The following is a 24,658-nucleotide window of genomic DNA, read 5'->3' as shown; positions in this document are numbered from 1 at the left end:
GTGTGTATATAAAGGAAATATTTTAAGCAATGACTGACTACCCAGAAGGGGTAGACCTCTGTTCTTTTGTCTTTCAGATCATCAGAGAAAACGGATGCCAGCTGAACAGCATTCAATGTACCATGCATTTACTGGTACAATAGGAATTATTTTTGTGTTCTTTGTCCTGTCTTGTGGTGTTTGTCTTGTGGCCAGAATTGTTGGGTTTAATATTTTCATAAGACAGTCTAGTTCAAAATTAAATAGAAGGGTTAAATCAAAAAAAGCAGATACTTGTTTTATTCAACTTGGAATACAAAAAGTGTTTGGATAAATCAGGAAAATGTGATATACTAAAGTGTAATACAGTTGCTTAAGTAAAAAAAAAAAACTTCATTGGCCAGATTTTTTTTTTTTTAATTGAAAAAAATTGTTGTTAAAATTTGCATACCAACAGTCTTTGGAAGCAAGGACATGGAAGGTTAACCCACTCCCCATATTGCCCATGGGATCCTTCTGGCTACCTCAGATTTCTAGCCAGAGGGCTGGGGAGGGAGGAAAGCTATTGGACACCTGAGGTTGTACTGAGTGGACTCCTCAAAAGTGGGTGTGCTTGTCCTGGTTTGTTGGTCCAAAGCTCTGTAATAGTTATTTTACTGGAAGGGTGTACATGGCATACATTGAATAATAAGACTAATGTACTGTATAATGGCAATGTGTATGTGTTCATTGTTGGGAAAAGGTGTATAAGTGAAGAGTGGAAGTTTCCTTTGTAGGTTAAAAGAAGCCAAGAAGGGGAGAAGGAAAAAGAACAGAATGAGTTAACTGAGAAAAAATAGCTAGCAAGCTCAGTCCAAAGATAAGATGCTGGCACCATCCAAGGACACTGCCCACAGCTAAGACTTGGCTGATAGCCAAGAAAAGGGGGGCCTGAATGTGCCCAAGCAACTATGAGATCTGAAAAACACTGCCAGGCATTAATGAAATGTGTTAGGTTTCTTTTCTCACAGATAAAAGAAGTGCTACCCAAAGACCCTAGCAGCCCTGCCATTCATTGAAACAAGGAGACTGAGTCTACGTAAAGTCTATCAACGAAAGACTGCTTTGGCTCCACACTGGAAAGGCCCTTTCCAAGTCCTGTTAACCACCACCACCACTGTGAAGTGCCAAGGACTACCTGCCTGGACCCATGCTTCTCACTGTAAAAAGACCCCTCCACCTCGGGAGGACTCTCCGACTGATGATAAGCCTATTTCTCCTTCTAGCTCTGCTGTGTCTTCTGGACAGCAGGAAAAAGAAAGAAAGAAAAAAAAAGACAAGGTGAAGTGCTAGTATCCTCTCCCTTGTCCACTGACAGACCTACTGTGCCTCTGGATTTTTCTAGAAGAAGCAAAACCATTACAGGGTGATGTGCTAGTAACCTCTCCCCTGTATGATGCTAAACCACACTGTTTCAGGAAAAGAGAAGAAGGAACACTTGCTTCATTGAAACCACAAAGTCCAGGGATTCCTGACTACAAGAGACATTAAGAACTGACCCTGGTGAAGAAACAAAGAATTATACACTGGCAGGAAGAAACTTGTGGGACCCATGCTTGGGAATGTGGTATAGTACTACACCAAAAAGAAATGTATTAGGATATCAATGAACTGTGATTAACACTACACTAGGGACTGTTAAATTTTCATTACCCTTATCCAGTTTCCAGATTACCTCTACATACCCAAATTGCTCACAGGGGGCTGCCATTAGATTAGCACAACAGAGGGCTTGGGTTATTTCTTCTAGAAAGAAGAGAGACTTGACCGGATCCCTGTGGGATGGGGCCAATAATGCAGTAGCAGTCTGGAATATTTTTAAGAACCAGGAACATGATGAGAAATTGGGCCAACTAGAGAAGGCCATAGGCCTTGTTTCTGGAGCACAACTAACCCAGGTACAGGCTGGAGTTGGTGAGTTACATGTTATTTCTGCCCTTAGTTCAATGACCCAGAAGTTGCTGACAGAGATGGTATTGAATATCACTGAGGCTGGGAAGGCATTGCAGTGGGATCTAGCATGCTCAGAGATTCAGGATTTCTTGAATGACCAGCTAATGGCCATTCGGAATGATCTAGAGCACCAGGCTTGGCCCACTGCCCTTACAGACACGTTAGGAGTACCATCTGATCTGTGGCCATGGAGACATACTTGGAAACTTTCTGGGTGGAAGTGTGGACGTTCTCAGTGCTCCTTCCAAGCATATGGACCGGTTCAGGGGGTGTGGGCTCCCACATACCGAATCCTGCCGGGTCCATGGGGAGGATGCATGTGGGATTGGGTAATTCACCGAGACATCTGGGAAATTAGACCTCCTGGTATGCCCAATCGATTTTTAGTCAGTGCTCCTGGGATTACATCTGACATTTGGGTGGGGTTAGGGAGACAATGGACATTTTGGCCGTTACAACCCCCACAGCTTCAGTGTATCCGTAAACTGAAGCCAGGAGAAGTTGTTACTCTTCATGACTACATTTGCTGGGAGGGTAGGGGACAAGGAACTACCCTGACAGGACACTTATTTTTTTAAGCTAATGATAGCTGTGTGTATGTTAAAGCCACTACATTGCAAGACATACATTTTAATCTCACTACCACTGCAGGCAATCATATCATTTATTGGCCTGCAGATAGAGTTTTTCAAGTAGCCCTTAGGTTCCAGATACCCTTTAATTGGACTAGCTTACTATCTGATAGATTTCAAAATTTGCTTTCATTGTTATCTGAGATTCAGAAAATCTCTGAGGTACAAGGGCAAATTCACATGCTTCAAAATGTATATCAAGTAGAAAAGTATGCCTTTCACACTGCTTATAGAGTAGCTACCTTATGTACTAAATATGATGTATTGTGCTTTATGACAAAGGCTGTACAACAACCCCATTATAGTATTGCTATGGGAATGTTATTGCTTGTATTGTTATTAGTTAGCTTAGGATTATGTTATTGTTGTTGTAAAAGACGTAATAATAGTAATACCTTTCATGTTCATGCTAATCATGCATTGTCATTGCATCCAATCAAAACCCCTAAGGTTGAAGCATCTGATTTAGAATCAGAAGTCCAGGACTTGATGCAAATAGAGATTTGAGAATGTTTGTTGTACTAGAAGTACAAAAGGGGGGGTTGTGGAAGCAGAGAAAAGAACTGACAGAAGGGAACTGTAATGCATGACGTTTGTTAGCAAGAGTCAGGCTAACTGTAACCCTGATAACGCGAGATTTGTAGAAGCGAGGATTGTGTGAGGCGGGTGAGAAAGAGCTGTGTAAGAAGTTATGATGACCTCAGCATAGATAAAGTGTAGAAGACCTTGGGTAGATAAGGTATAGAAAATAATTGTATGTTGGCAAGAGTCAAAACAACTGAGGAAATGAGATATCAAGATGGCCTATGTATAAACAAAAATGCTGCTGTCCCTCATTATTTTTGTAATGAAAGGTATAAATGCTTGCTGTAATTAGTTATCAGTGAGAGACCTGTTTACCTCTCTCCCTCTGCACATGTGAGAGTTAATAAAACATCTGACTTGCTATACCTAAACAAATAGTGAGAACTCAGTTTTTCTCCGACAGTGATATCATAAAAACAATCTGGGATGAAGGGTAGCATCTAACTATGGGAGCTCACAGTGAGTCATATTCAGAAAACATTTATGAATCTATGTATATGAATAATTCAAATTAAAGTTTTACGTGGGATTCACTGTAACTTGACCAGATTGAACAGAAATGCTTTTGCATCTTAAGAAAAATGATGGAAGTTGTAAAAATGCTGAGGGCATTTTAGTACATGCAACACAGGAATATACTACTGTTATTTGTGTCCTGTAATGCAGTTAAGTCAAGTGTTAAATTGATCAGTCAAGCTGATTTGGAGCTCATCATAGAATCAATTTAGGTACAACAGGGAGAAACTCAGGAAGCTGTCATGATGGGTCCTGTATAAAAACCTGACTAGAATAGAATTTCTGGGAGATACTAGTGGCCTGAGCATCATCCAAACTCCAATTACTGTAGCTGGTGAGAGCTGTATTCACTAATAAAATTCTTACGCTCTCATTGTGGAAGAATTCTTGTTACTAAATATTTTGACAATCTGCCTGAGATGACCAAATCTGAACCAGAATCTTTCACAAGTTTAGGGACCCTTATTGGTAAGATATAATGTACATCAAATTAGTGCCTGGTTAATGTAGTTGCAACCTCCATAGAAATCAATAGGAAAATGCATTTGCTTATTCCAGGGTTGAATTTGACCCACTGGAGCAACTTCCCTCAAAGATGTATTTGGACTTCAAGGTTTCAATAGGTTGGCTCTTTGCCTTGCTGCCGTATTCACTAAGGAGAGGAAGGCCATGGAGCTCGGGTACCTATTCTTCCACAACCACAAAATGACAATGAAATGGAATGATAGTGAATTCACACTATTTGATGGGAGTGCAGAAGATTGCCTACCAAACTCACCACCAGATCTTATGATCAAGTTTAAAAAGAGACCCACGAGGCACTGAGCACCTGATGGAAAGTTCTAAATATCCTCTACTCTGACTGATGGGCTTGGAATTGAGGGCACACTCAACTTAGCAAGAGTCAACTGTATCAAGATTTATACAAACCAAATGCACTCTCTCTCTCTCTCTCTCATATATACTAGGTTTTTAAAATTGGTTTCCATCTATTTTCAAACCACCCTATTCTTTCTATTTCCAGTTCAATATCAGACTCTAGCCTTTAAGACCAAAATTTTAAGGGCAGTGATTTTGACTGTCCAATTTGACATAGCTTGGGCATGATTTTCCAAAGGATTGAGCACTCACAACTTCAAAGTAAGTCATAGGAAGGTGCAGATGATCCACACTTCTGGAAAATCAACACCCAAGTGTCTCAAGTGGGGCACTCAAAAAAGGGATCCAAAAACTATGTTTAAAATGTTGGCTTAAATGTTCATCCACACCTACTTGCTGTATAAAACAACTACATAAGCACAAAAGCATGTGAAAAGAAAGGCCAGGAAAACTAGGCTTCTTCTAGGAAGAGAGAATCATAAGAAGTAGATATATCGTTGGCATATGGAGTCTTTTGCCTCTCGGTAACTGACATTTTCTTCAGTCAGCAGTGACTGAAAATTGTTACGATCAGTTGCCTGTTTGGTGGACTACTGGAAATGAACTGGTGACCTTGGTCGAGTTCCATATCCTATGAATTGACATCTTTAATTGCAGTCTTAGCTGAGAGGCCATCCTGAATGAGCATGAGAATAAATACTTTTTTCACCTATACAAATTATTCCTCCACTCTAGAGTGGGGCACATAGGGGTTATAGTGTCAGGAAAGTTGCTGTAACTTTGCCTGTTCTGTGGTCAAACTAATCTCTCATCACCACAACTTGTGTGACCTCCACTTAAAAAGAAAAGGAAAATGAGAGCCCATCCAGGAGGACTTGAATAAAATGTATGATCATTGTATTACAGAAGCACCTAAACGCCTCAGCCAAGATCAAGGCCCCGTTGGGCTAGATGCCGTATAGACATATAACTGACAGTCCCCATTCTGAAGAGCTTGCAATGAAAACAAACAGAATAAAGCATGGAGAAAGGAAGTAGTATCCCCAGATGACGTATGAGCCTCAGAGAGATGAGGTAATTTGCCCAAGATCACACAGGGAGTCTGTGGCAGAGTCAGAAATTGAACCTGGAACTCCTGAGTCCCTGCCCAGGACCTTACCCACAAGACTCAGTTACAGCTGACCAAGGGATGACAATTCCAAATTGCAGCAACTTTCCAGGTTTCAAAATCCGTGTATGTTTCTCACTGGAATGAAAACAAAACTTTTCAAACAATTTTGCAAAAATGGAATAGAGGTTGAATGGGTAGGTGGTTGGGGGCACACGCTTTCCAACCAGCTCTAGACTCAGAGCTCCAAATGACGACAGGCAGGGATTTGAAACCAATTCACATTTATAAAGAACAAAGCAAACTGAGCTCCAGCCACCCAAGAACAGCATGTGTGACTAAGTAAACCCAATAACATAAACATCCAAATTAGCAGAATGTACTTCAGTTGCTGCTCACAAACCAACTATGAGCTCACAAAGGAAAAACAGCTATCCCTGTTTAATTTCCTTTAGTGCTTTGTTTTGACTTTTTTTTTTTGGTTAGTGTTGGCAAACTAAAACATGATTAGTGGCAGAGACTATTTCAAACAACATTTTAAGGATACAAGGTAAGAAATGAAGTTACACTGATTTACCCCACCTGAGGATCTGGCCCAAAGGCAGAAGTGAGTATATGTTCCTTCCTGTGGCTTAGAGGCAGGTAAGCAGCATAATTTAGAGACGATGATGGTTTCCTGGTCTGGGTATGAATCGTAGTCTTCATGGCCTACTGACTGGTCATACAGGAACATGACTCCAACCCCAGAAATAGCATTGGCTCAAATCTTAGGGACTGAACCTTTTCTACCCCTTCACAGCTCTAGTTACAGTACCTAAGTCATATTACTGCTTGGCTACCACACTGCACAGTAGCTTCCACATCCACGGAAGTGTATACCAAGAGCAACAATCCTCAGATTAACTTTATCCAGACAATGCAATACTCTGAAATATTTAAAGAATAAGATCTCAAAAGGTATCATTTATTCTCAGCAGATGTTTCTACAGCTGTCATTTCCTTTTCACCAGAAGTGTCTGCTAAGGGGCTGGAAGAGAATTTTCACTTACCTGTTTCTATTGTTCAGTGCTGATTTATGTGAACCAGTGTTGCTTTAAAAAAAAAAATCATTCCACTTTCTAGTCATGTTAACGCTTCTTGGCATGGTATTTGCAGATAATGAAATTACTGGTAGGCAACTGGCATTCATTTTCAGATGTTTTCAGCTTTTGCATATATTTGATTTCTGTGGGAATCTAGCTGTTATTTGTGTACTACAGAATATCAGTCAGTACTAGATTCCCGCATTTAAAAAAAAAAACACTGTTATACAGAGGAATTAACATTCCAGATGAGACCAATGGACCTGCAAGAAGGTGCAAGAAAACCTGTAGTAGACAGTTTTGTTAAAACCTGCCTCTAGGGCAATGTCTACCTTGAGGAACTAGAGATTGGCTCATATCCTGTGACATGAAGTTTTGTAGCCCTATAAATTTTATTATCTGGTCTGTGAACATAATTTTGAAGAGTGTGTATATTATAAATAAATAATCCCGCTGAGCTTTTGAACTCAATGATATTTTGTGGCAATGAGTTCCTCAGGCTAATTGTGTGTCCTATTAAAAAAAGTGTTTCCTATGATTGGTTTCTAATCTCCTGCCTTTCAGTTTCATTCAATGTTCCCCTGAATATAGAATTAGAAGCTTTTCAGATAAGGCAACATAAATCTTTCTAATAATCTAAATTTAGCTTCCAGGACATCTCAGTCTATGGTACCATTATGACCAACAACCACAACACTCTATGCGTTTGTCTAGATAGCTCATGAAAACTACAACCTTCAATAAGATCCACTGTACTGGTTCTTTATTGGCTATACAAAGAGCCGAAGGTACCTCAGCTGGGAATTATTGCACAGATGAAGGGACCAGTACAGAGATGGGGGCCTTATCTCCATAACAGAATGGAAGTTTTCTTTAAAAAAAACCCAAAAAAACAAGTTTTGGTGCTATTTTTGGTTTGTGCCTTTTCCTTTGAATTTTGGGATTCTCTCTGCAGTGACACCATTTCTATTAATGGGGAAGCAGCTTTGCATTGACTCCCTCCACCTCTTTTACACAGGACTGCAGAAATGCAGACCCCACTCTCCTGCCTTTGTTTTGGCAGGTCACCACAGCATACGCCTATACATATTGCCCCACTCAGCATCATTCTACATTAGAAGAAACCTTCTTCACCCCCCCAACCCCACCTGCTCTTCTATGTGGAAAAGCTTCTGTGCCTGATACCATCTCTTCCTATCTCCCACACTTGGCCTGTCACTTGCTTCTAGTCAGATGCTAAAAACCTCTTCATAACTAAATCATGCACTGAAAATGGACATCCATCACAAAGCCCGACACCTGCTAGGATCATCTAACTCACACAGCGTCTGCACTGACCTGTGCCAGTCCCTTTTTGGCACTGTTTGCACAAGAGAATCAAAACTTTCTCACCTTTGACTGGACATCGGACTATGTCCTCCATTCCTTATTCAACCTCCTCTGAGAACTAAGTTCAGGTTCCTTCTCTCCGAGATCCACCCCACCAGCTTAATCATGTCCAGCTCCTGGGACCTTAAATAGCCTTTACATGCATATTGCAGAAACACAGAGAGAAATATAAAATCCAATCTGGTTGCCACATAGGGCTTGTCTACACACACATTTAGTTTGCAGCAAGCTGGGGTGTGAATCTACCCAGCACTAGCCTGCCGCACACTAACCATCCATGTGGACACTGTTGAAGTGCACTAACAGTTAGTGTCTTTTGATCTACCTTGCTTTGAAATGGAACGAAATTATAGCACATTCGTGAAATGGTAGTGTTCATCAGCAAGGTCCAAAGGAACAGTCAGTGCTTGGCAGGCTTGGTGAGGTCTAAATGTTTGTGTAGACATACCCGTACTCTGCTATTCAAATAACTCATAGGTGCCATGCTTAGATTACAAAGTGCCTTATAAAATCATTAAAACTACACTACAGAACATCTTTGGTTTGACACAAAAGGGAAGACTGTGCCTCTCAGATTGTTCAACGGGGGTTCCTTATCCAGGTGTGTGTCAAAGAACTCAATCTGCATCAACTACCCATCCAGATTCAGGACCTGATAAACCCATGATAGTCAATGGAGTCATTCCTTTAACTTCATTTGGCTTTGAATCAGGCATATGAGGAAGAGGCTCCTTTGTTCTTCCAAAAGCCCAAATTACTACCCCAGGAATCCAAACTCTGTCACAACTCTCTTGCCTCTGACTGATTATATCCTCCTGCAATTGGTACTTCCAGAATGCATTTTGATTTGAGGAGCCAACATATTCATTACACTGTACTTCTGGGAAACCCCAAAGCTTCTAAACTCTATTATTTCCTATTTGATCTGAGCAATCTTTACTTTTCAAAATGTAACTCAAGTCATGTTCTGCATCACATTATACAAATTGTGAAGAATAGAGATTCTTTCATATTCCTCGTAAGGTCTCATTTGTTCCCAGATTACATGATACATTGCAATGGAGAAGCTCTAAATGGAGCATAACAACAACAAAGCTGCATAAATACTCCACATGCAAAAACAAATCTAGTGAATTGGGGAAGAGGGGGTGCTGCTAATTTCAAGAAAAAGAGAGAGGCAATAGGCTGTATTGCATGCTGTTTCATATGCTGCACTAATTTCTCCCAAGCAATGACAACTGAGGTGTCTGTCATACAAGATATCTATTCATCATTGTGCTGGTGAAAACAAATGTATTGCTGTATTTGTTTTACCTAAAGAAAATGGAATAACCTACTGATGGAGTAACATATCCTGGACTGTAGAAAACCATCAGAGTATATTAGAAGCTATAGATCTAGCCATACGCTAAACAAGGATCAAGTAATAATACCCAAAAAAGGAAAAACCAAACAAGAGTTTGCATATCTATATGTTTTTCTAGCCCAGTGAGAAGAGATTTCTTGCAAAAAGAACAGTGTAATTTTATGTCAGTTTAGGTTTAAATAAAAAAAGTTTTAACAAACATAACTGAGCAAAATCTGAAATTCCTTATTCAATCACTACTCTCATAAAACTCACCTTGAAGTAGGTCTGAGTAAACATTAAAAATTTTAAGATTTAGCTAAAGTGAATAGGTAGAATACACACCTCTGTAAAGAAAATAAATATAAATATAAATATAAATAAATGTTGGGAGCCCAAATAATGCACCACTGTAGTATAGTAGGAGAACCAAAAAGTGAAACTGACTAGACACAAAAATGGAACTGAAAAGTCTAGTTTTCATCATCCAAAGCGAGTGAAATGCAAAAATTAAACAAACCCAAAATGCTAAAAAATAAACTTGAGTGCAGATTCATTCATTTTTAAATTCTAGTGTAATCTGATTGATGCAGCTTGATATTTATTTAAATATGTTTTATGCTGACACTATACCTTTAAACAGACCTAGGAAAGTAACTGGGTATATTGCCATTCCTGTACTAATTGGAAATTGGACATTTTCTCTCTTCTTCCAATTAAAATATCATTGCAGTGTAACATTTAGAACTCATTTATTTAGGCCAGGTCTACTCTAAATAAGGTTAGCCAATACATCTATACAAGCATAGCTGTACCAGCAAATCTTCCTAGGGGAGACACAGCTTATGCTGGCAAAAAAAGTGATGTTTGCCAGTATAATCTATAGTGATTTGGCAAGCAAAATAAGCGAAACCAGCAAAATAATTTTTAACTGATACCTTCATGTACACGAGGGCTTTTATCAGTATAGAAATGTGGAAGGAAAAAAATGACTCCCCTAACTAACTTTGATTGCTATGCCAGCAAAAGTTCATTGGCACAAAAGTTGCATACCAAAATATTTCTAACTCAAGGTGTTATTGATAAAAATATGTATGCTTATCTATAATAGCTTGCAGATGCTGAGATATTGATTAAGCATAGCCTAAAGATGTAAATAAGTACCGCACAGTGTGTGTAGTGTGATTAGCCCTTTGCAACTAACAGAGTAGTTAATACAACTGCTACTCCTGGGAGACTTCTGTGCAAAAAAATTAAAAATTCTGTAACAAAAAATATTAAAAATTCTGAGCTAATATTTTAAAATTCTGCATATTTTATTTGTCCAAACAACACAATATAATCACACCAGTTTCAATTATTTTTGGCCATTTATTTCAAAATACCTGTCAGCAAGTATGTTTGTAACAATACAGACAACAAAACAGAGCCAGGAAATGTTTTTTTGACAAATAGATTCCTTATTAGGCATATTAATACAGAACTCTGAGTAATAATTCATTTAAACTACACTACAGAACCGTATTTCCTGCACACTTCAGAAGCAGTGCAGAAGTTTGGGGTCAGTCAGCGGTAATGGAGGACCTGAGGGAGAGGGAAGTAAATTGCTGGGAAGGAGCCTGGGTGTGAACTTGGAGGATTGTTGGGTATGGGTATGGGTGGGGAAAGTATGGAACGGGCTTTTGCGGGGGGGAGCAGGGAGGGATTGTTAGGGAGCTTCTGCCATGTAGACCCTGGCTGACTCCTAGCCTCTCTCATTCAGTCAGACACATCTGCCCCATCCCCATGTGTCCCTTCACCCCCGTCCACATGTCCCCATGTCTCTGTGCCCCCACCCAGCCACTCCCCCATCCCTATGTGTCCCTGTACCTCCTCCCACTGTCCCCATATGTTTCTGTGTCCTGATTCAGCCTCCCCCTGTCCCTGCACCCCCCCCGCATCTGCATGTGTCTCTGATCCTCCACTCAGCCACCTTCTTTCACTATGTAGCTCTGCACCCCAACACCATGTAGCCCTGCACTCCCTCCCCCTTGTGGCCCTGTGCCTCCACTCCCATTCAGCCCCTGCTCCAGTCTGTCCTCCCCCACTAGCCCTTATGAGCCCCGTCTGACCCCTTCAGCACCCCACGCTGTCTATCTCCCCATAACCCATCCCCTGAGCTGGCCTGACAGGTGCTGTGAAGAAGGCAGGCTCTTTTTCTTCCCTAACTCTCTCTCGTGGACAAAAGGCAGAACTACAGCAACATTTTGACAGAAGTTTTTTTCTGTGCAAATAATTAAAAATATGCATGGTTCATTAATTGTGCGCATATGCAGTAGCACAGAATTCCCCCAGGAGTAAACTGCCTGCTGATTAATTAGAGAACATGGTTTCAAACACAGTTACCTCCAGGTACAAATGCATTAGTGAATCCATCTCATCGATTGGAATGAGTTATGTTTTTTATCTCAGGAGTGTGAAAGCTTCATAACTCAATAGTCTAGACTGTATGAGTCAGTTATGGACAGACTTTAGCACAAATGAGATGAAATTATAATTTACTGCTAACCTGATCAATTTTTTTTGTGGGGATTGGGGGAGAAGCCCTGTATTTGACTAAACAGCTCTTCTGATTAACGTAAACAATTTAACACAATCTGTTTTTGTCACACATATACACAGACTTGATGTGTTTCAACAATAAACTATTATTCTGCTGAGAGATCAGAGCTCGTTATTGACTGAGTTTTGTTTCCAATGTGAATTTCTATCTAAATGTGGCTTTAAATGTCTACAATTTGTCATCTAAGTTTGAAAACCTGACCTGAGTTTTAATGCTGAAACTGAGTGGGAAAAAATGTGTAGCAAGCCACAGCCATAATTAAATTTGAAGTGTTAGCTTTACCAAATATGTTTGAAATTATGGTAAAAATGAAGTGTAAAATAATGATGGGCCAACATCTAATGGTTCAGAATTGGATCAGCATTAGCCACAAGCCATCTGAAACTCTTTGGTTTCAATATCAGGATAGAAATCTTACAAAAGGTTGTTTTGTGGGATTTACAGCATTTTGTGGTTTCAGAAATAGAACTGTGCAAAAATTTCACCATGAAACCTGCTGATACTTGCCTGGTTCTGTTACATATTTGCCAGGTTCAGAGAGGGTTTGTGTGGTATTCAGGGTTATATAAACAATATTTGAACGTAGGCTTTAAACAGTGTTTGGCTTTTAGCTTGTATATACCAAAATTAAAAAAAAAAAAAAAAAAAAAACCCTTAACCCACAGGAAACAACATTAGAAAAGTTTTGAGATAAATCCTTTTGAACCAAACCCATTGAGTGCTGCATAGTTCTGATCAGCAATGCCATGAGATCATAGCCCATTTCCTGCTATTTCAGAGCTAGATGTGCGCAATTAGCCCACCCATTAACACATGCCCAATTTTGTGTGCAAATCCCTAGTGAGGGGCACGTATAAGGGATTTGCATGAACAAATAGCCAATGAGTTTCCTTGTAGGTTACGTACATGAATAAGTACATGATTTGTGTATGTACACTGGATGTTGGTGAGGATGTTAAATACATGCAAATATTACTCCTGAGGGCATTCTGCATCAACTAATGAAACATTCTGCCCCCCAAAATAAAAATTCTGCACACAATATTTTAAAATTCTGCAAAATTCTGCTAATTTTATTTGTCAAATAAATGTGGAGGCTCCAGCATGGCATTGGGGAGCACAGGCCATTGGCTGCACAGAGGTGGGAGATCACTGTGCAGCTCCCCACCCCGGGGCATGGACTCAGCAGTGAGGTTGCACCCAACCCTGAAACAGCACAAAGACCGGGCCTGCCCCAGATCCCCCTCCATGCCAGGTGCACTAGGGGTGAGCAGGCAGGCTCAGCAAGGCAGGATCCAAGTGTGGAGGGGCTTAGTGTGTGTGTGGGATCCTGGTATGGGTTGAGAGGGTTCTGTGTGGGGCAATCTGAGTGCGGGGGGCTCAGTGGGGGGTCTGGGTGCGGGGGGTCTGGATGCACAGGGGCTTGTTGGGGGATTCTGGGAGCAACTGTAATGGGACTCTGCAGGAGGGTCCAGATGCAGGTGGTTGGGACTCAGCAGGGGGGTCTGGATATGGTGGGGATAGAGCTCTGTATGGGGGTCTGGTGTGGGGCCTCACTGGGGGGTCCAGATGCTCAGAGAGTGGGGCCATTGGGATGAGGATCTAGGTGCAGCTGGTTGGAGATCAGTGGGGTGGGGATCCGGGTGCGGATGGCTCGTCGGGATGGTCCAGATGCAGGGGGAGTGGGGCTTGGCAGGAGGTGTTCTGAGTGTGGGGGGCTCGGCTCGGTGTGAGGGTCTGGGTATGAGGGTATCTGGATGCACGGGAGTTGGGTGAGCAGCTCCTTGTACAGTGATCCCTCCCCCTGCGGCTGAGGAGCGATGGGTACAGGAAGCTTTGGGGGGGCAATTTGCAGAACTTCCTGCAGCCAGGGGGGAAATATGGGGGTGGGTGTGATCCGGCCCTGGATGTCATGCAAGGGAAGAGGAAGTCCCATCCTCCCCAGCCCAGCTGGGACTCACAGCTGGCTCAGGGTAGGGGCCACCAGCCGGGTCTTTCCCTGCCCTGGGCAACCAAAACATACTTCTGGGGAGGGTCATATGTCCACTCTTGTGGCTTCTCTTGCTTCCCTGTCAGAAAGACATTGTTCTGTGGGGAAGCAAAGAAATCTGCGGGGGACATAAATTTTGCACATGCGCAGTGGCACAGAATTCCCCCAGGAGTAATTAAATAAATGAGTGCAGTTGCTCACATCTAACTTTGAAAAGATTGCCCCTCAGTATTCAGGTATCTTATCCAAGCCCCAAAACAAACAAACAAACACAAAAATGCAGTGTCTTGTTTTACAGTTTGATTAGTGGCTGCCATTTTAGATCAGCTTTTATTTTACTCAATCTAGTTCACCTAAATACTAACTTGAGCTGTGCAGTCTCTGTGTGAATGCATCTTCCCACAGCTAATCTTCCCTCCTCCCTGAAATGAAAAGCACCATTACCAAATCCTTACAGTTCATGAACAGTAGAGACTGCATGTTCCTGGAACACCTTCCTTCCTTCTTCCAGTCTAAAGAATTCACCATTCAAGGACAACAGGGATCAGTTTTAAGCTACAACACAATAAAGTAAGCACTTAGGCTGAATTTAGCTATTCTTTCACATGTTTAAATCTAGTAAAAAATTAATACACTGTGTGGTTTATCTGAGAGAAGAGCATATGCCATTACAAAGCAATTCCATAAATGTTTAGCTCCACTGTGTGAAGTAGCAGTAGAACTAATGTAATCAAAGTAGCAGAAGAATTCCCAATATGCAGTAAGAAATTGACCTGCCCATCTCTTTGCCAGAACACAGCTATGCCAGAAAATCAGTAGCAGGATCAGTCTTACAATTGCATAGAATTTGTTACTATTAGTCATTATATTTTTCTTCCAGTGTAGAACGTGATTATTACAGTGCTGCGTTTTACAACATAAATGTAGATAGGAAAGGACCGAGATTCACCTACGGCTACTCTGAAATCCCTGCAAAATATATTATTGCAAATTTTGGTCCAGAATTTCAAATAGGGGTGTGCATGTGTTTAAGTGCATTTTTATCTATACAGTACCACATAGAGTCCAGATTCTGTCCTATGCTATCTGCTTAGGGAAGGGGAGAGGAGGAAAGGGGAAGGGAGAAGCATCCAGATACTGGTTATGACTCCCTGAAACTCTGGACCAATCTGTGATAATCTAATTATCAGAGGGAGGAATCCAAATACTGTGCTATGTCAATACTGAACATGTGCTACCCTACTCCATTAGGATTTTGGGCTGTCACTCACACTGAGTAGTAGAATGGCATTTTTTCTAACCGGCATCTTTTTGATGATCTGGCAAAGAGTGAATATTTATTCACAACACGATCTACCTGGCTGGAACCCAGCCTGTTCTCCTGGTAACATTCCATCCACTACCTTCTTCATTCCATTCAACATAATGATACTTTGCCTGGGATTGAGAACAGTGCAACAGCATTCCAGTTCAAGCACAAAGATCACCCTTTTGTTGGCAACGCCACAATGGTAGCATCTTTCCAGTCTTGTGGCACTTTTCTTTCATCCATACTTCATTACAGAGTTTTGTTAGTTCCTCCATCAGAATATTGCCTCCTGACTTTAGTACCCATGCTTGAATTCTGTCAACCATAGAAGCGTTCCCTTATCTGAGGCATTTGATGGCTGTTTTAATTTAATTGGGTGTTATTGGTCCCTTCTTAGCACTGGCATTTCTCTCTAATCTGTGCATAATCATTGGTTCTAGACAGTTTAATATGGACAGAAATATTCTTTCTATCATCTGGCTTGTTCTTCATAAGTTTTTAACATCCATCCATGAGAACCCCTGATGGCCATTATCTGTGATGGTCTGATTCTTCCTGAGAGGTTTTTCACTATTCTATAGAACTGCTTGAAGTCTCCCCCTGCACAGCTTCTTCTACCTCTGCAGTCCTCTCTTGGACCCAGGTATTTCTATCTTTCTATCTTTGTCCTTTTGTCTGTATCTTGCATCTGCCTCTAAGAATTCTGCCTGTGTCTTGCACTATTCCTTTTCTGTCTTCAGAGCTTTCCTATAGTCAATCCCTCCCCATATTCCAGATGTAATCCATGCATCTTTCTTCCACCCTCTTGGATGGCCCACTACTTCCTCTGCTGTGTTAACTACCATCTTCTTTTAGTTTGACCATGTATCTTTCAGACTTTCACCAGCCTGGTCCTGTAAAACATTGGAATGGCTGCTAAATGTAATCTGATCTATGTCTCTTTGTCCCTGAACATCTTTATTGCCACAACACTTTTTGTCTCTCTTTGTGATCTTTTTTAGTTTACAGTTGTAACGTTATCACTAAAAGATAATGTTCTGAGCCAACATCATCTTCTCTGCTAGTGCTGACAGCCCTCAGAGAAGATGCCCATCGCCTAGATATACACACTTGGTCTATCTAGTTGACAGTCACATTGTCTGGTGATGTCTATGTGAGTTTATGAATGTGATGACATTTGGAAACAGCTGCAATGAAGATAACTAGATGAGATTAAGAAAAGCAAACACTACTTTGGGGACAATGAACAACATCTGGTCAAACAGAGATCTCGACACCAAACTAAAGGTCAGATTATACCATGCGATTGTACTGAGCATGCTACTGTATGGAGCAGAGACTTGGACAATGACAGTGCTAACAAAAAGAGATTGTAGGCTGCCATCACAGATGGTTGAGGAAGATACTACACATTTCATGGAAAGACAAAACAAATGACAGAGAAGGACATTTTAGAAAATATTATCAAAGAAAAGGTTCAGATGGCTGGGACAGGTACTCTGTATGGAAGATGGAAGACACGCTAAGAAAGCATTGAATTGGGTGCCCAAGGAAGGAAAGAGAACATGAGTAAAGCCAAGGAAGAACTGGAAGAAGGCACTGATAGTGGATTTTGAAGGCACTGGCATTACCTGGGAGGAACTAGCAAGCAACTGTAATCAACAGAGGAGTAGGACTGCCTGATGTGTCAGCAGCACAGGAAGGTGTAAGGTAAGGTCTAAGAGTAGTAGCAGCTATCTCATTCAATTTCAATAGGACTATTTTTGAAGCAAGATAAGAGTCAACAATAATAACTGTGTCAGAACCAAGTATCAGGAAGCAGCAAACCATCAAAGTGATCTAACTTGAGATAGTGGTTAAAATGAAGGAAGGTGGAGAGCTTTGTTCTTCCTTTGGCAGAATCACCAGTGGTGTTATCTATGCACAGTGTTTGCAAAATATGTGGTACTTACATACTATGATGATAGGCATATTGGATAGATTGGCTAGATTTAGTGTGAGATTCAGTCACCTTTACTCATGTTGAGTAGCAGCTTACTCTGTTAGTAGTATCATTGATTTTAATAGGTTTACTTGCAAAGTAAACTACCAGAGTGAGTAAAAGTTGCAGACTCTAGCCCATATTATATTAAACCATCTATTACATTAAATGGATTACAGTAGATTAGATTGGCTAGAAAGACAGATGACCAATGGTGATAGCAGGATCAATCTGAATTTAAAGATAAAAAATTCTAGCTCAGATTAAGTTTGGCAAATTTGGATAACATTAGAAATACACGCACCATAATTCACTCACAAAGCTTTATAATTTACACTGTTGTGTCCATTAAAGGAAGATCCTAGACCTAGCAGAAATTCAGGCTGAGATTTGGGTATAGGAGCTACAGCAAAATGAAACATTTTACCATGTTGTGTCATTCTCTCTTCACTCCATACAAGCAATAGCTATTCATTACTGAGACCAGTTTTTGGCATACAGGTTGAAATTCATCCTTAACTCATCCTGTCTTATACTAAGCCAGTGAAGCTGGTATGATCTGTACCCTACCCTGAGACAAAGGCTCAAGGCATCATCTGCAATTCCAAGATAAGGTGAGCTGGACTAACTTAATGCATAAATTTTGAATTCCTAGGTTTAAGACAACACACACATATTATTGTCTTGCAAGTGTGTTTAATACTGTCCCTATCTGATTTTGTTTTGTTTTCAATCATAAAATGTTAATAAATAACCCCTTCAGAATTCATATGATTTTTAAAATATGTATTGTATTCCACCTGACAAGACACAGAGGTTCCAAAGGACATTTTAAAAGACATTTCATTGTATAACTATATAGTAAGGCTACAAACACACACACACACACACGCACACACACACGCACACACACAAATTTACTCAATAGACCATGACAGCTAATCTGAAGCTGCTAAGAGCCATCATTTCAAACACATATTTAGGGACTTCTTAAAATGTCTATTATTTACTTGACAGACCATGAACTATTGTGCAATTCTGGATTAGGAACTTTATAAGAAACTAATTTTTAGCTCGATATGTTCTGATGGTGAAACATTTTCTTTTCCATTTTGTAATGGGAACAAAGATGTCCCCATAGCTAAAATAACAGCATCAAGCTGCATCATGCCAAACATATTCTATCACTCTTTCATTCTCATCCCATCACAGGAGGAAACTTTTCTTGTGTACAAGAGGCAAACGTAAAGTGTCTCTCTCATTACAATGGTACAATATGTTGGTCAATAAGGGATCAGGATGGGGAGGGGAACGACCCAAAACTATGCAAATCCCAAATGAAGAAAAATATACCATTATTCTAAAGAGCCAGGTGAACCCCAAAAAGTTCAGGGGTGCAATTCATTATGGATAATGACCCAGACAGTGAGATGATTTTCTGATCCTCTGCTCTCTGCAAAAAAATTATCTTGAAATCTTGGAGCTAGTCAGGCTGGAAATACAGTCGAAATAGGATATTTTCGGCAATCCTACCACAGTGCTGACCAGAAACAAGAAATGCAGAGGGGTTCAAAAATAAAAACAGCGAAGCTGGGAAGGTATTATCCAAACATACTGACTTAAAGTTTGATCTGACACAGGTTCCAAAAAAAAAAAAAAAAAAAACACCCTCAAGAACCTATTTGCCTTTCCTAGGTAAAAACCAAAATTCAGATGGGCATTCAGATTTCAAACATCCCCAAAGTGTACGGCTACTCATATGCAGGGCTTAGGATGCAGCCTAGTTTCTAACAGTATTTTTTTTTTTTTGTTCCCTTTTCAGCTAGGACATGCTTTTCCCAGTCTTTTCAGAAGAGCGCCTAGAGTGAAACAATCTAGGTAGCTTTCCAAAGCAGCTTAATTAGTTTTATTTGTGAACATGTTGGTGAATGCATCTGACACTTTCTCTTCATGTAATGTTTCCTCCTCTGCCTGCTGAGCTTGCTCAAGAGTTGAAATTGAATGATTGATGAGATGATTAAATAATGAATAGAGGGATAAAGCCTGAAAGATGAAAGCCTCATAAGAGATATAAAGTTGTGAAGAAGCTTCCCCAGTTTTAATTGACACATAAATTTCAAGAACAGGATTACGAGATTTCATTGTTTCGTTTTCTGGATAATACAAGCACCGGCCATATCTGGCCATCTGAACAAGGCTGAGTAATTTTGGTTAGTCTTTGTGATAGCTGGGTCTGCTCACCCATCCCCTGGGTGAAGCTTTCAGCACTGCAGCTAGCAGCAGGCTGGAGCTACAGTGGGATTTCTGATCAGCGCCTATCTATTGTAGCTCTGCCGTAACTATTTTCAGTCCAGGTAGAGCTAGAGGAATGCCAATTAGTCCTCCCAGCTCAGCATGACAGCCAGCCACACTCCCCCTCCTTTAACAATGAATTGGGGGTGATTTGGAAGAAAACTGCTCCCAAGTATCCTCCATATCCTGAATCTATTAGTAAGAGGGAAAAAAGGATCTCTCCCGAGGTTCCAACATGTCTCTCTTTCTGCTATTCAAGTGTGAGGGAAAATAAAGAGGGTCTCCTTCTTAAAGGCCCAACATTGCTTCTCTTGGATCCAGAAGTGAAGATCCCTTCCCCCTAAGACTCTCATTTTCCCAAGGGGTTAGGGGACAGCACTGTGGCCTACTGCCCCCTTTTCACCCCCGTAAGGGTGGGTGCGTGGGTGGAAGGCGTAGCCTGAGGTCTTTTGGGTAGAGATAAACTAGGTATAGAGGGTGCATTGAGGCTGATGTCAGGTTTCATAAGATATCCAGGGATGGTGGGAGAGAATCAGAACATATCTAAACAGTTGGAACCTGTATTTGAATCTGTGGTCATATCAGTACCAACCTGTTCACTCATCCCTAGTGCACCCAAATGATAGAATATTTCTACATGCACGTAGAAGCACACTACTGTAAACATTTGAGCTCTATTCACAGCAGCATGTCTGTCTATTGCACTTCTATAATAACCCTGATGGAATGACACAGTACAAAATCATTTCACGATAGCCAATCTGTTAATTCTTCAAAATCTCAATCACATGTCACAGACTTAAAGCTGATAAAAGGAGTGCATGTTCAGCTTTCTTGTGAATGCTCAAGGTGATGTAATACCATCACAGGCTCATCACTTTCTAAAATTTATATATTTTACTTTCATACCCAAGAAGTGCTTTGAGGTGCCCAGGCACAAAAAAGGTGCTGCTATTAAATGAGAGGGGGAAAAAGGATGTCAGTTGTATAATCGATAGCAAAATTTTCCCGTTTAAAAAAAATCCTATAAGACAACAAACATGTACGAAGTTTTACTATTTGGAGAGTTCATGTAACCCCTCCAACCCCGCCAAGTACTGAGGTGAGAATAGGTTCCTATAAAAACATGCTGGTTCTTGATTTAGAGGCCAGGACTATCCCCACCCCTAAATGATGCACAGGGCCTTGACTACTGTGGCAAATATGCGCTTCACTGTGCAAAGGAGGGGGAAGACGCTAGGAGCTTGTTTGGAGTTTCTGTAGTTCCCCCAGCACTGCAGGGCTATTTCCCCATCACCACAGAATGGTGATTTCAGGTGGGAGAACAAGGGATAGTAGAGCCACAAGAAATGACCCACCAGTAGGCAATCTGGTTACCCAGGCTATGAGCCAGAAGCAAGATTTGCCCCTTAATGCTAATTGTGTGGTTAAATGTAACGTTTCTGAGAGCTAAACTTTACCTATATTTATCATTATGTCATTTCTATAGCACCATATGTTTGGGGGCACTTTACAGACATATTAAGGGACCCTAATTTCAGTGTGGAGTCAATGCACTGCATGGATTCCTCAGTAAAATCAGCAACCCAGATGATGTATCGATTGTAGGATGAGAGGAAGGGATTAACAGGAGATGTGGTTCATCTTTTTTCCCAGGATCTTTTAAAATATGACAGTTTTAAAATATATTTTGTTTATATAGTGTAGGCAAGATAGGATGGCTAGGAGTGGAAGGCAAGTGAAAAATGGGAAAGTTTGAGAGGACCTAGAAAGGAGGATTTGATGCATCTATTTGTAGACACAGCATGTATCATATCCTACACAACATCTTAGACTACAAATCATAGTACCACCACTGCCTGCTTCCTTCCAGTTTGTCCACAAATTAAGTTTCACAAAGACTTTTCATAAAGTGGATAAAAAACTGGGGGTTAGGAGATAAGGATTATCTAAGCATAAATGGTTCTGATTCACCAATGGATTACTCCAGTTTTAAACCAATATAACTGTATTTCAGCAGAGCTACACCACAATAAAACTGGAATAAAAGAGTTATGTCTATGATAGACACATACTGTCGGCCTATAGTTCACCTAGAATAAAGTAAACTTAGGGCTAGAGAGAAAGACCAGCACATGAAGCCCAGAGTTTAAACAATATGTTTTTAACAGAAAGCACTACCATTAAACTTCCTTAATACTGTACCACACGAATTTAAGCTACAACACTATTTATTCTCCAAACTGTAAACTGCCATCTTATTTCAGTCATTAGTTGTGTCTTTTTTCCTTCCTTCTACGCCTGCCAAAGTAACACAGTATAACACATGCAGCACAGCTTTGGTGAAAATATTTGAAACAAATATATTCATTAAATAATTACTTCTGAATTCAAAGGACAGACATTATGAATATATGATTAAGTGTGTAATCAGGTTTACAAATATGCCTCTTGCTCTAATTATTGTTTTTTATCTCCAATGCACTGATGAACAGTAAACCGGCTGTATTCCCCTCCTCCCCCCATTCATTACAACAAAAATAGTTCTTCTGTCAATATCTGTTAAAGTACATATATATAGCAGCATTGAGAAAATTTAACAGACTCATAAATGGCCCCTTTTACTGGGTCACAAAACAGATGATGACTATTATTGACTTTAACCAGTGTCAAATAAACATGGGGTTTTATGTCCCAAAGAGGACAGTCACTAGCACCACCAAGCAGTCTGGCACTTTGTTCGTGGTGTCAGACTAATGAATTGTTTCTACATTTTGGCTTAGCTGCAATCTCGCATAGGGGAGGGAAGCAAGATACAGAGAATCAGGGGATAGGGAGAAACACGCCCCCAAACTACTGAGATGTCTGTTGGAGACACAGCAGATGAGCTTAATTTTGGTTATATTCAGTAGTGGCTGATCGACTCTCATCACATCAGATGACATCAAATTAAGTAAATTAATTTTTATGGATAGTTCTGAGCAGGGAGATTAATTAGCCTGGCACCAAAAGGTAAGGAAGGGTTCTCAGGCTCTTGAAATAAAACAACACGTATGCTGGCCATTCTAAGCTCCTACAGGCCTGAGCTTTACCTTACTTCCATTGATTTCAGACTAGTGCAATGCCATTGAGTTCAGCAGAGTTCCTCCTGATTTATGCAGATGTAAGGGAGAGCAGAGTCCGTCCCTTGGATATTTGTCCTTTGATTAAGTCGAAAACATTTTTCTTTTTCAAGAAAGCAAAATTTCTCAGGTAATGCATGAGCTATTTGGAAGTGAAATTGAATAATCTCTTTGTATCTGTTTGCAGAAAACAGTTTTCCACAGTAAAAAGAGAACGGATATGATAGTGCAAACATTCTAGACCAGTAGCAATTCTAATACAGTTTTTATGGAAAAACAAGTGCTTACCTTATCACAATTTAAGACACACACACAGAGTAAATATAATGTCTAAGCACATCTTTGTCTTTCTCCCTATTGTTCAGAGGTATGTGATTACAATTGTATTGTTCCTATCTAATATGACTCTTAAGCCTGGTCTTTGCCTTATCACACCTGGAGAATAGAAGGATTAATTTAAATGACAAACATCACTCTGAGATAATACAGTAAAAGTAGCCATATAATATAAAAAACAAACAGGAGAGCGATATATAATGCTATGGACAACTGCAGTTAATAGAAGTCCTGGAAGCGGTCAATAAATTAACTGATTTCAATAGTCTTACCTGTTACACTATTAGTAAAAGTCCAGTCCTTGGCTGTCTACCATATGAAGCTCTTGGCCACTGGGTGAAGTCAAAATAGAGTATTTGATCATAATAATCCCATCCTGTCATGGACAACAGCATCTCTCACGGCACCACACTCAAACTGCTCGAAATGAACCTGTAACACAAATATTCTTTTATTTTAATTGAAAAATAGTCAACCATGTCCAAGGACCAGGAGCATCGCTACTTAATCAATAAGTGCTTCATAAAGGAGCGTGTACAAACCCATAAATGGCTCTTGATAAACATTAAGGCCAGAGACTGTGAAGCTTATGCTCCACAGAAATTGTTTTTCCTGAATATGTGTTGCTATACCGTGTAGTTATCGATCTATTAAAACTGTCAGGCTTAATAATAATATATTTATCTTTAAAAAGTTACAGCCATCCACCACAACTCTGCTGCAAACACAGCTGTGGGTCCCTTCCCAGAGAGGGTCCCATTCAACACCCTTTCCCCAGGCAAAGCCAACAGGAATTTTATCTGAGAAAGGAGTGATGAGTAGAACTCAATAATATTTGGGTGTTCCATGGTGGGCTTCCCAGGTGACAAACAGTACAAGGCTGAATATAAACCAATATCAGGCATGTATACTTTTTGCACTATAACTTACATATAGGAAAAAAAACATACATGTAAAGGCAAAATATTCAGGGCCAGATGCTCAACTGGTATAAACCAATACACAGAGTCAGTGGAGCTATGCTGATTTACATTAGCAGAGGTTCTGGCCCTCAACATTTATGCAATGTTAAGATTGCATCATTTTTAAAAAGTCAAAAAAATTAACATTTCAGCTTCCTACAGCAACTTCTACTCACTCCCGTGACACATTCTATAAGCTGTGTGGTAGACATTTAACAGGAAAAGCCAGAATTGAAACTGTACCATGGGTATTTATTTTGCCGTGGGTGTTCTCTATTTTGCCCCAGGTTTCTTTCAGTGGAAGCCAGGCTGTGGCTCCCAGCAGCAATAAAACTACCTGGAGAATTTGGCTGCAGTGATATTATTTTTGTGCAACTTCCACTTGACTGGACAGTTCAGATCTCACTGGCAATGTCCACAGAGCAGCCAGGGAATGTCAGGGCCAAGGCATCCAGAAGAGGCAGTGATTCCTCTGGGGCCCTTCAGCTTTGCCATTGAGTTTAAAGCACACAGTATCAGCCCCTCATATGCCAAAAGAATCAGCCACAGAACTAAAT

The 24,658-nt window shown here is 40.5% G+C and overlaps 1 protein-coding gene across 2 annotated transcripts in view; it reads right to left on the bottom strand.

The window, feature by feature from the left end:
• The window catches only part of LINGO2 (leucine rich repeat and Ig domain containing 2), a 740,845-nt gene that overhangs the window by 204,899 nt on the left and 511,288 nt on the right, over positions 1-24,658 (bottom strand). For both annotated transcript variants that reach the window (XM_054032379.1, XM_054032380.1), the window contains exon 5: positions 23,412-23,571. The gene's annotated coding sequence lies outside the window, so the exon portion shown is untranslated. The remainder of the gene's footprint in view (positions 1-23,411; positions 23,572-24,658) is intronic.

The sequence above is a fragment of the Malaclemys terrapin genome, chromosome 6 (genome assembly GCF_027887155.1).
Source record: "Malaclemys terrapin pileata isolate rMalTer1 chromosome 6, rMalTer1.hap1, whole genome shotgun sequence".
Taxonomy (NCBI): Eukaryota; Metazoa; Chordata; order Testudines; family Emydidae; genus Malaclemys; species Malaclemys terrapin.
The sequence above is the reverse complement of the archived record's forward strand: the minus strand, read 5'-3'. Positions and strand labels throughout refer to the sequence as shown.